The sequence below is a fragment of the Micromys minutus genome (genome assembly GCF_963924665.1).
Source record: "Micromys minutus genome assembly, chromosome: 9".
NCBI classification, from domain to species: Eukaryota; Metazoa; Chordata; class Mammalia; order Rodentia; family Muridae; genus Micromys; species Micromys minutus.
The window spans coordinates 11,685,486-11,695,138 of record NC_137978.1 but is presented as its reverse complement, the minus strand read 5'-3'; the positions used below and the strand labels follow the sequence as shown (position 1 = coordinate 11,695,138).

Sequence of the window (9,653 nt, the reverse complement as noted above, 5' to 3'; positions counted from 1 at the left end):
CTGCTACACATGCAGCTGGAGCCATGGTTCCCTCCATGTGTATTCTTTTGGCTTTTTTGTTTTTAACAATTTGCTATGATCATTATTTTAAAAATGTGAATCCACTAAACCCTGTAGAAATAAGTATGCACAAACAAAACATACTTTAAACATGAATAAGTAGCATGTGTGAGATGTTGATTGTTCAGCCACATCTTCATTACTCTATAGCAGACAATTAATCCCTCACCTCAATTGGGCTGAGCCTCCTAAAGCCAGCTTCATTGCAGATCTCAACTTCTATGTTATCTTCTGCCATGTGCCCATCAAAGCTTTCCTTGAGGGTAAAGATGGCTGTGTGAACAGCATCCTCCAGTCTTCATTATATTTTTCCTCAAGGAAAGTTTTCCTGTTCACATAGTCCCTTGCCATTGCTGTGGCCTTCCAGTCAAAGTAAGCTCCAGATAGATCTGATTGAAGTAAATATGGTCGTCTCTCATTTCACCCACAAATAAGTAAAGAAACACCAAATGGACCATTACCACCTGCTTGGGTATATTCTTGCATCACAGACGCTACTCTCTGTATCAGCTGGGCCGTGAGAATGAGCAAGTTTCCGAACTCTGAGTACAAGTACTCTGTAATCTGGGCTCATGCCACTGTCCACCAAACCCATGTGTTTGGTTATCAGCTCCACTTTGTGTACACACCTTTCATCATACAGGATGGATTTCTGATTCTTCTCAGTTGCAAATAGCACACCCTTTGCAGCTTTAATTTCCACTGAAGGGGCCCCTCCAGCTAAAGCAAATCCAATCTGGACAAGTTTACCAGATGGGCTAAATATACTTAGCGAGAAGATGTAACTGCGCTATGCAATTTTTACCCGAAAAGTCAGAACACCTTAATGTGTATTCTTTGGTTGATGGTTTAGTCCTTAGGAGCTCTGAAGGGTCTGGTTGGATGATATTGTTGTTCTTCTTATGGGGTTGCAAAGACCTTCAATTCCTTCAGTCCTTCTCCTTACTACTCCAATGGTGTCCCTCTGCTCAGTTTGCTGACTGGTTGTCTGCAAGTATCTACATCTGGATTGGTCAGTCTCAGGCAGAATTTCTCAGGGGACAGCTATACCAGGCTTCTGTCAGCAATAATGTCTAAGTATGGTGTCTTCAAATGGGATGGATCTTTAGGTGGGACAGTCTCTGAGTGGCCTTTCCTTCAGTCTCTGCTCTGTTCTCTGTCCCTGCATTTTCTTTAGACAGAAGCAAATCTGGGTTAAATTGAGATATGTGTATGGCCCCATTCCTCAATGGAGGTTCATGCCTAACCTCTAGATGTGGTCTCTTCAGGTACTTTCACCATTTTGTTGAGTATTTCAGCTAATGTTCTCTCTACTGGGTCCTGAGAGCCTCTTGCTTTGCTTGCACCTGGGACTTTCTAGTGGCTGCCACCAGTTCTCCATCTCCCACTGCTACACACCTCTTTTCAGGATTCTGACCTTCTCTATTTCTCCCACATCTCCTCCCATACCTGATGCTACCCCACCATCCCTCCCCCTCCTCTATTCCGCCCAGATTCCTTTCTCCCTCTACCTTACATGATTTTTTTTGTCCCCGCTTCTAAGTAGAAATGAAACATACACACTTTGGTCTTCCTTTTTATTTTTGAGCTTCCTATGGTCTGTGAGTTTTATTGTGGGACATTTTTCTTAATATCCACTTATCAGTAAGTACAGGCAATGTGTGTTCTTTGATGACTGGGTTACCTCACTCAGAGTGATATTTTGACCAATGGCTCAGGCTCTAATATAAATTATAGACAAATATAATCTAATAAAGTTGAAAACCTTCTGTAAGGCAAAGGACAAAATGTGACAATACAGACCTACCAATTGGGAAAAGATCTTTACCAACCCTACTTCTGATAGAAGACTAATATCCAATATATACAAAAAAGTTAGACTTCAGAGAACCAAATAATAGCTCTATCTAAAAATGTAGTACAGAGATAAATGAAGAATTCTCACCTGAGTAATCTAGAATAGCCAAGAAGCACCTAAAGATATGTTCAACATCACTAGTCATCAGGAAAATGAAAATCAAAACAACCCTGAGATTACACCTCACACCAGTCAGAATAGCTAAGATAAAAAACTCAGGTGACAGCAGATGCTGGTGAGGATGCAGAGAAAGAGGAACATTCCTTCACTCTTGGTGGGATTGCAAGGTGGTACAATTACTCTAAAGTCAGTCTGGCAGTTCCTCAGAAAGCTGGACATAGTACTTACTACCTGAAGACCCAACTATACCACTTCTAGGCATATACCCAAAAGATGCTCTAACATCTAACAAGGACACATATAACAAGCTCCACCACATTCAAAGCAGCCTTATTTATAATAGCCAGAAGCTGAAAACAACCCAGATGTCCTTCAACAGAGGAACGGATACGGAAAATGTGGTACATTTACACAATGGAGTACTACTCAGCTATTAGAAACTATGACATCATGAAATTCTCAGGCAAATAGATGGAATAAGTTTACTAAATTTTCTTCACTACTCTTTTTATGAAGTTCATCAGTGGAGCCATGTGGACCTGGGTCCTATCTTAGGAGGGTATTTACTGCTTCAGCTTCTTTAAGTGATATAAAGGCTATTCTGACTTGCTGCTCTATCCATGGGAGTTATGTGGTACAAATTCATCTCTAACCTTAACTAGACATTTAGAGTATTCCTCTGAATAGCCCATTCTTCATCAATATATGCCTCTAATACAACTCATACTATAGTTTTAATTTTTTATAGGTTAAAGTTCAAATTAAACAAGATCCTCTATGACTCCTTTTCTTCACTAGAACAATTATTCCCGCACATGATGAGCAATTTTTTTTAATCTGATTTCTCCACTTCATGAATGTTTTTTCTTTCAGTTAGCTTTTTTCATCAGCTCTTCCAGCTTTTAGGAGTACATGGGCTAATCCTATCTGCCTTCACCTTTACCTTTAATTTAGTTTACACTTTCCTCTGATTTGACAAATTTTGTCTTTCATCAGAAAACTCTGAGAAGCCACATACCGAATCCTGACTAAGTTTGAGGTTTCTAGCTTCAGAACTCACCAGTGATTTTCTTATCTGTCTTCGAGGGCAGCTTATAGCTGCAAACTCACATGGGGTAACATCTATCTCCCCACCAGACTCAAATCTAAGGAAAGGCTTGAATCACTCTCAAATCCAATAACTTGAGAGATAACATAAAAATGCCATATTAAGATAAATTATTTATTGAGGAATTTAATAGCTGGGTGAATAAATATAACATAGTTTTTGGAATTGTCATCATTTTTATTTCCACAGCATCATGTCTTGCTAGTGACTGCAATGACCTAATTAATGTTCACATTTTAGCTGAGTAAACTGTCTTCATCACTTTCTCATTTGCTATACATATTTAGTATTCTCAAATTAATACAATGTACTTCATTATTATGAGGCTACTAAAATCCAGATGTGATGATTTTTAACCTGTATTTTCTATTCTTTTCTTTTCTTTTTTTTTTTCTTGTATATACGCAAAGACCTATAGACCTGTATTCACAAATGCTGTTATCCACTAGCCATTTTAAAGATTTTATCCAAATTTCAAATAAATAATGTTACCCTTTTCTCTGAGTAATGTGTGAAAATGTTTGATATATGGTAAAATGTTTCAGAAAGTCAGGAAGTCATTAATGGTAGAAAACTTTATCATTTAAAATAGTGAATATTGGCCTTAGAAATATGCTTTGTTCTCTTTGAGGACATATACCCTTTAAGTGCCAAATCAAAGTATGTATTCATATACTATGGGAATATTTTTTAAAAATCTCTGTTTTTGTCTCTGTCTCTGTCTCTGTCTCTGTCTCTGTCTCTCTGTCTCTGTCTCTCTGTCTCTCTGTCTCTCTCTCTCTCTCTCTTCTCTCTCTCTCTCTTCTCTCTCTCTCTCTCTCTCTGTGTGTGTGTGTGTTTCCCTCTCTCTATGTTGCATAAGCACAAGGGTGTGAATATCTACAACACTGTATGCACATAGAGAGGCAAAGAAGAACATCAGGTGTCCTTTATCTCTGCAGTAGGATCAAAAGATAGGCTCCCTCACTAAATGCAAGCCTGCTGGTTTGTCTAGGCTGCCTGGGCTGTGTACCCCCTTAATCCACCTGTCTCTACTAATCTGGTGGTATGACTACAGGGTCCTACTGCAATGTCATTATGTTATGGAGATAATAGGGATCTGAATTCCTGTCATATTTTCATGGAAATTACACAGAACCATCTCCCCAGCTTAAGAAAAAGATGTCAATATCTGAAAACATACTGGATAAAAAATTTTATGTTTTCTATAGGGTAAAATGTGGGTTTATTTGTAATACAGAAGATTGATGATTTAAAAGAAAAAGTCAAGAGAGGAGGCATGCTATTTCTATTACCACACGTGTTCCATTAGCTTCTGGTACTGTTCTCTTGGATCTATCACTATCCAATCCCTTAATGTGTGAATCTCTGTGTGTGTGTATTCCTGATCAGTGTTGTAAGAAATCTTCCTAGTTTAGAACAATTAAATCTGTCCACCACAGGTTGAATCGTGTGTTAGAGAAATCCCTATCCTAAGATAGGAACTCAGGACCAGCAAGTTCTTCCAAGTCTTAAAAGTTTTAGAAATGCCAAGACATGCAGTTAAAAAAGAGAGATTTCAGAATATAATTTAGAAACTAAATGGCTGAGTCAATACAATTCCAACAGTGAAAGGACACACCCAACAGCTTCAGCAGTAAACAGGCTTTGGCATTACATAAAACTTTATTTTTTTCTTTAATAAATTTATTTTAAAAAACAGATAAACGTACAGATTTTAAAAGAATTTTTACATAAAACTATATGAAAATATTTTTAGTCAGTACTTGATTTTTTTAAGGGTTTGATAGTATGCATTGAAAACTTATTATTTACAATGAGCATAAAGTACATATAAAACAAAATGTAACATGGAAATAGTCAAAATTTTCTTGGTGTGTAAAGATTAAACATAATGATTTTAAATCACAAAAATTGCCACCAGACTGCAATCTTAGCTCTTGAATTATTAATGATTTAAGGTCTAGGTGAGCCACACTCCGAGAGGGTGCTAAACACTCATTTTTTTTTCTAAGAAGAACTAAACTTCCACATTTTTGCCTTTCCTCTTTTTGAGCTTCATATGGTCTGTGAATTGTTTCTTGGGTATTCAGAGTTTTCTGGGGTTAGTATCCAGTTATCAGTGACTGCATGTTCTGTTCTTTTGTGACTGGGTTACCTCACTCAGGATGATATTCTCTACTACCATACGTTTGCCTAGGCATTTTGTAAAGTCATTGTTTCTAATTGCTGAGTAGTACTCCATTGTGTAAATGTACCACAATTTCTGTATCCATTCAACTACTGAAGGACATCTGGATTCTTCCAGCTTCTGGCTATTATCCATAAGGCGGCTAAGAACATAGTGGAACATGTGTTCTTATTATATGTTGGAGCATCTTGGGGTATATACCCAGAAGTAGAATAACTAGGTCTTCAGTTAGTACTATGTACAATTTTTTGAGAAACCACCAGACTGATTTCCAGAGTGGTTGTACCAACTTACAACCCTACCAACAGTGGAGGAGTGTTCCTCTTGCTCTGCATCCTCAACAGAATCTGCTGTCATCTGAGTTTTTGACTTAGCCATTCAGGCTGGTGTGAGGTGGGATCTCAGGGTTGTTTTGATTTGCATTTCCCTGATTTCTAGGGATATTTAGCATTTCTTAGGTGCTTCTCAGCCATTTTATATTCTTCAGTTGAGAATTCTTTGTCTACCTCTGTACCCATTTTTTTAAGGATTGCTTGATTATCTGGAGTCTAACTTCTTGAGTTCTTTGTATATATTGGATATTAGACCTCTATCCAGTAGGAGATTGGTAAACATCCTTTTCTATTATGATGACTGCCATTTCATTTACTTGACAGGGTCCTTAGCCTTAGAGAAACCTCAAGAAGTCCCGTTTATCTATTTAGATCTTAGAGTATAAGCCATCAGTGTTTTGTTCAGGAAATTTCCCCGTGTCTGTGTTCTAAGCTCTTCCCCACTTTCTCTTCTAATACTTTGGGTGTCCCTGGTTTTATGTGGAGACTTTTAATCCAATTACACTTGAGCTTTGCACAAGGACATGAGAAAGGATTGATTTGCATTCTTCTGCATACTGACAGCAAGTTGAACAAACATTTTTTGATGAGGCTGTGTCCTTTTCCATTGAATGTTTTCAGCCCCTTTGTCAAAATTCAAGTGACCATATGTGTGAGAGTTCATTTCTGGATCTTTTCTTCTGTTCCATCTATCTACATGCCTATCTCTGTATCAGTACAATGCAGTTTTTAAACACAATTGCTTTGTAATATAGCTTGAGGTCAGGGATCGTGATACCCGTGAAAGTTTTATTATTTTTGAGGGTAGATTTTGCTATTCTAGGTTTTTTTGTTATTCCAAGTGAATTTGAAAATTGCTCTTTCCAACTATATGAAGAATTGAGTTGGAATTTTGATGAAGATTGCATTGAATCTGTAGATTGCTTTTGGTAAGAAGTCCATTTTTCCAATATTGATCTTTCCAATCCATGAACATGAGCAATCATTCCATCTTCTGAGGTCTTAAATTTCCTTCTTTGAAAAAGTGCAGTTCTTGTCATACAGATATTTCACTTGCTTAGTTAGTGTTACACAAAACTATATCATATTTTTTGTGACTATTGTGAAGAGTATCTTTTCCCTAATTTCTTTTTCAGCATGATTATCCTTTGAGTATAGAAAGACTACTAATTTTTTAGAGTTAATTTTATATCTAGATACTTTGTTGATGTTGTTCATCAGCTCTAGAAATTCTTTAGTGGAGTTTTTGGGGTCACTTAAGTATACTATCATGTCATCAGCAAATAGTGATATTTTGAATACTTCCTTTCTGATTTGTATTTTTTTTACTTCTTTTTGTTGTCTAATTGTTCTGGTCAGAACTTCCAGTATTATATTGAATAGTTAGTGAAAGAGTGGGCCTTGTCTAGTCCCTGATTTTAGTGGGATTGTGTCATGTTTTTCGCTGTTTAGTTGTATGTTAGCTTCTAGTTTGCTGTATATTGCTTTTACTATGGTTAGATATGGGCCTTGAATTCGAGCTATTTCCAAGATTTTTAGCATGAAGTGGGGTTGAAATTTGTTAAATGATTTCTCAATGTCTAGTGAGATGATCATGTGGGGTTTTTTTTCTTTAGTTTGTATATATGGTGGATTAGGTTGATGGATTTTCATATATTGAACCATCCCTGCATCTTAAGGATGAAGCCTACTTGATCATGGTAAATGATCATTTTGATATGTTTTTGGATTCAGATTGCAAGAATTTTTTTTTTAGTATTGTTGCATCAATGTTCATGAGGGCGATTGGTCTGAATTTCTCTTTTCTTGTAGGGCCTTTGTGTGGTTTAGGAATGAGAATAATTGTGGCTTCTCAGAATGAGTTTGGTAGTGTTCTCTCTGTCTCTATTTTTTTGAATAGTTTGGAGAGTACTGGTATTAGGTCATCTATGTATATCTGATAGAATTCTACACTGAACCCTTCTGGTCATGGGCTTCTTTTTGGTTAGGAAGCATTTGATGACTGCTTCTATTTCTTTAGGTGTTATAGGATTGTTTAGATGGTTTGTCTGATTTATATTTAACTTTGGTATCTGGTATCTGTCTAGAAATTTGTCCATTTCCTCCAGATTTTCCAGTATTGTTGAGTATAGGCTTTTTTAATAGAATCTGATGATTTATTGAATTTGTTCAGTTTGTGTTGTTATGTTTCTCCTTTCATTTCTAATTTTGTTAATTTAGATACTCTCTTTGTGCCCTCTAGTTAGTCTGGCTAAGAGTTTGTCAATTTTTTTGATTTTCTCAAAGAACCATCTCCTGGTTTTGATGATACTTTTTATGGTTACTTTTGTTTCTGCTTGGTTGATTTCTGCTCTGTGTTTGATTATTTCCTGCCATCTACACCTTTTGGGTGTATCTGGTTCTTTTTGTTCTAGAGCTTTCAGCTGTGCTATCAAGCTGTCAGTTTCTTTTTGGAGGCACTCAGAGCTATGACTTTTCCTCTTACTACTGCTTTCATTGCATCTCATAGGTTTGTGTATGTTGTGCTTTCATTTTACTTAGATTCTAAAAAATCCTCAATTACTTTCTCTATTTCTTCCTTGACCATGTTATCATTGAGTAGAGAATTATTCAGCTCCCAAGTGATGTGGTCTTTTTGTTGTCTTTGTTGTTATTAAATAGCAGCCTTAGTCCATGGCGATCTGATAAGATACATGGGAGTATTTCAAACTTCTTATATCTGTTGAGGCTTCTTTTTTGACTGAATATATGGTCAATTTTGGAAAAGGTGCCATGAGGTGTTGAGAAGATGTTATATTCTTTTGTTTTAGGATGCTATGTTCTGTAGATGTAGGTTAATTCTAATTGGTTCATAACCTCTGCTTGTTTCACGGTGTCTCTGTTCATTGTCTGTTTCCATGATCTGTCCATTGACGAGAGTGGGGTATTGAATTCTCCCACTATTATTGTGGTGCAATACATATTTTGAGGTTTGGTAGTGTTTCTTTTATGAATGTGGTACTCTTATATTTGAAGCACAGATGTTCAGGATTGAAAATTGTTCTTGATACATATTTCCAGTAATCAGGAAAAAGTGTCCTTCCTCATCTCTCCTATGGATCTGAGAACCAGTGGGCTCAGAAAGCTCCGGGATGTTCAGCCATCTTAGATCTCGCAGTAATTTCTGTTGGCAGTGACTCCTTTCTTTCTTCCCAACTTCTCAACAGAGTCTATGAAAGTTAGAAGATCCTGGACAGAAATTAAGCAGACCCTAAGAGAACACAAGTGTCAGCCCAGGCTGCTATACCCAGAAAAACTCTCAATCACCAAGGATGGAGAGACCAATATTACTGGACAAAACTAAATTTACACAATATCTGACCACAATCCAACACTACAACAAAATATAGGTGGAAAACCCAATACAAGTAGTGAAACTACAACCTAGTAAAAACAAGAAAATACCTAAGCAAGAAATCAAAAGAAGAAAGACACAAAGGCACAATTCTACCTCTAAAAGCAAAAATATCAGGAAACAGCAACCACTATTCCTTAACATAAATGGACTCAATTCCCCAATAAAAAGACATAGACTATCAGACTGGGTATATAAACAGAATCCAGCATTTTGCAGCATACAGGAAAATCATCTCAGAGACAAAGACAGCCACTGTTTCAGAGTAAAAGATTAGGAAAAATCATTCCAAGCAAATGGCCCCAAGAAGCAAGCTGGAGTGGCCATTCTAATATCGAATAAAGTAGATTTTCAACTAAAAGTTATCAAAAAGATAAGGAAGGACATTTTTTACTCATTGCAGGAAAATTTATCAGGAGGAACTCTTAATCCTTAACATATATGCTCCAAATACAAGAGCATCCATATTAAAAAAAAAAAAAACCTACTAAAGCTCAAAAAATACATTGTACCCCACACAATAAAAGTGAGAGACCTCAAAACCCCACTCTCATAAATGGATAGATCATAGAAGCAGAAACTGAACAAGG

The 9,653-nt window shown here is 36.7% G+C and overlaps 1 pseudogene across 1 annotated transcript in view; it reads right to left on the bottom strand.

Moving 5' to 3' along the window:
* Positions 1-217: 217 nt before the first annotated feature.
* LOC308424935 (proteasome subunit alpha type-2-like) overlaps positions 218-9,653 on the bottom strand; it is a 65,040-nt pseudogene continuing 55,604 nt past the window's right edge. The window contains exon 3 of the transcript in view: positions 218-850. The product of the transcript in view is annotated as a proteasome subunit alpha type-2-like (transcript). The remainder of the gene's footprint in view (positions 851-9,653) is intronic.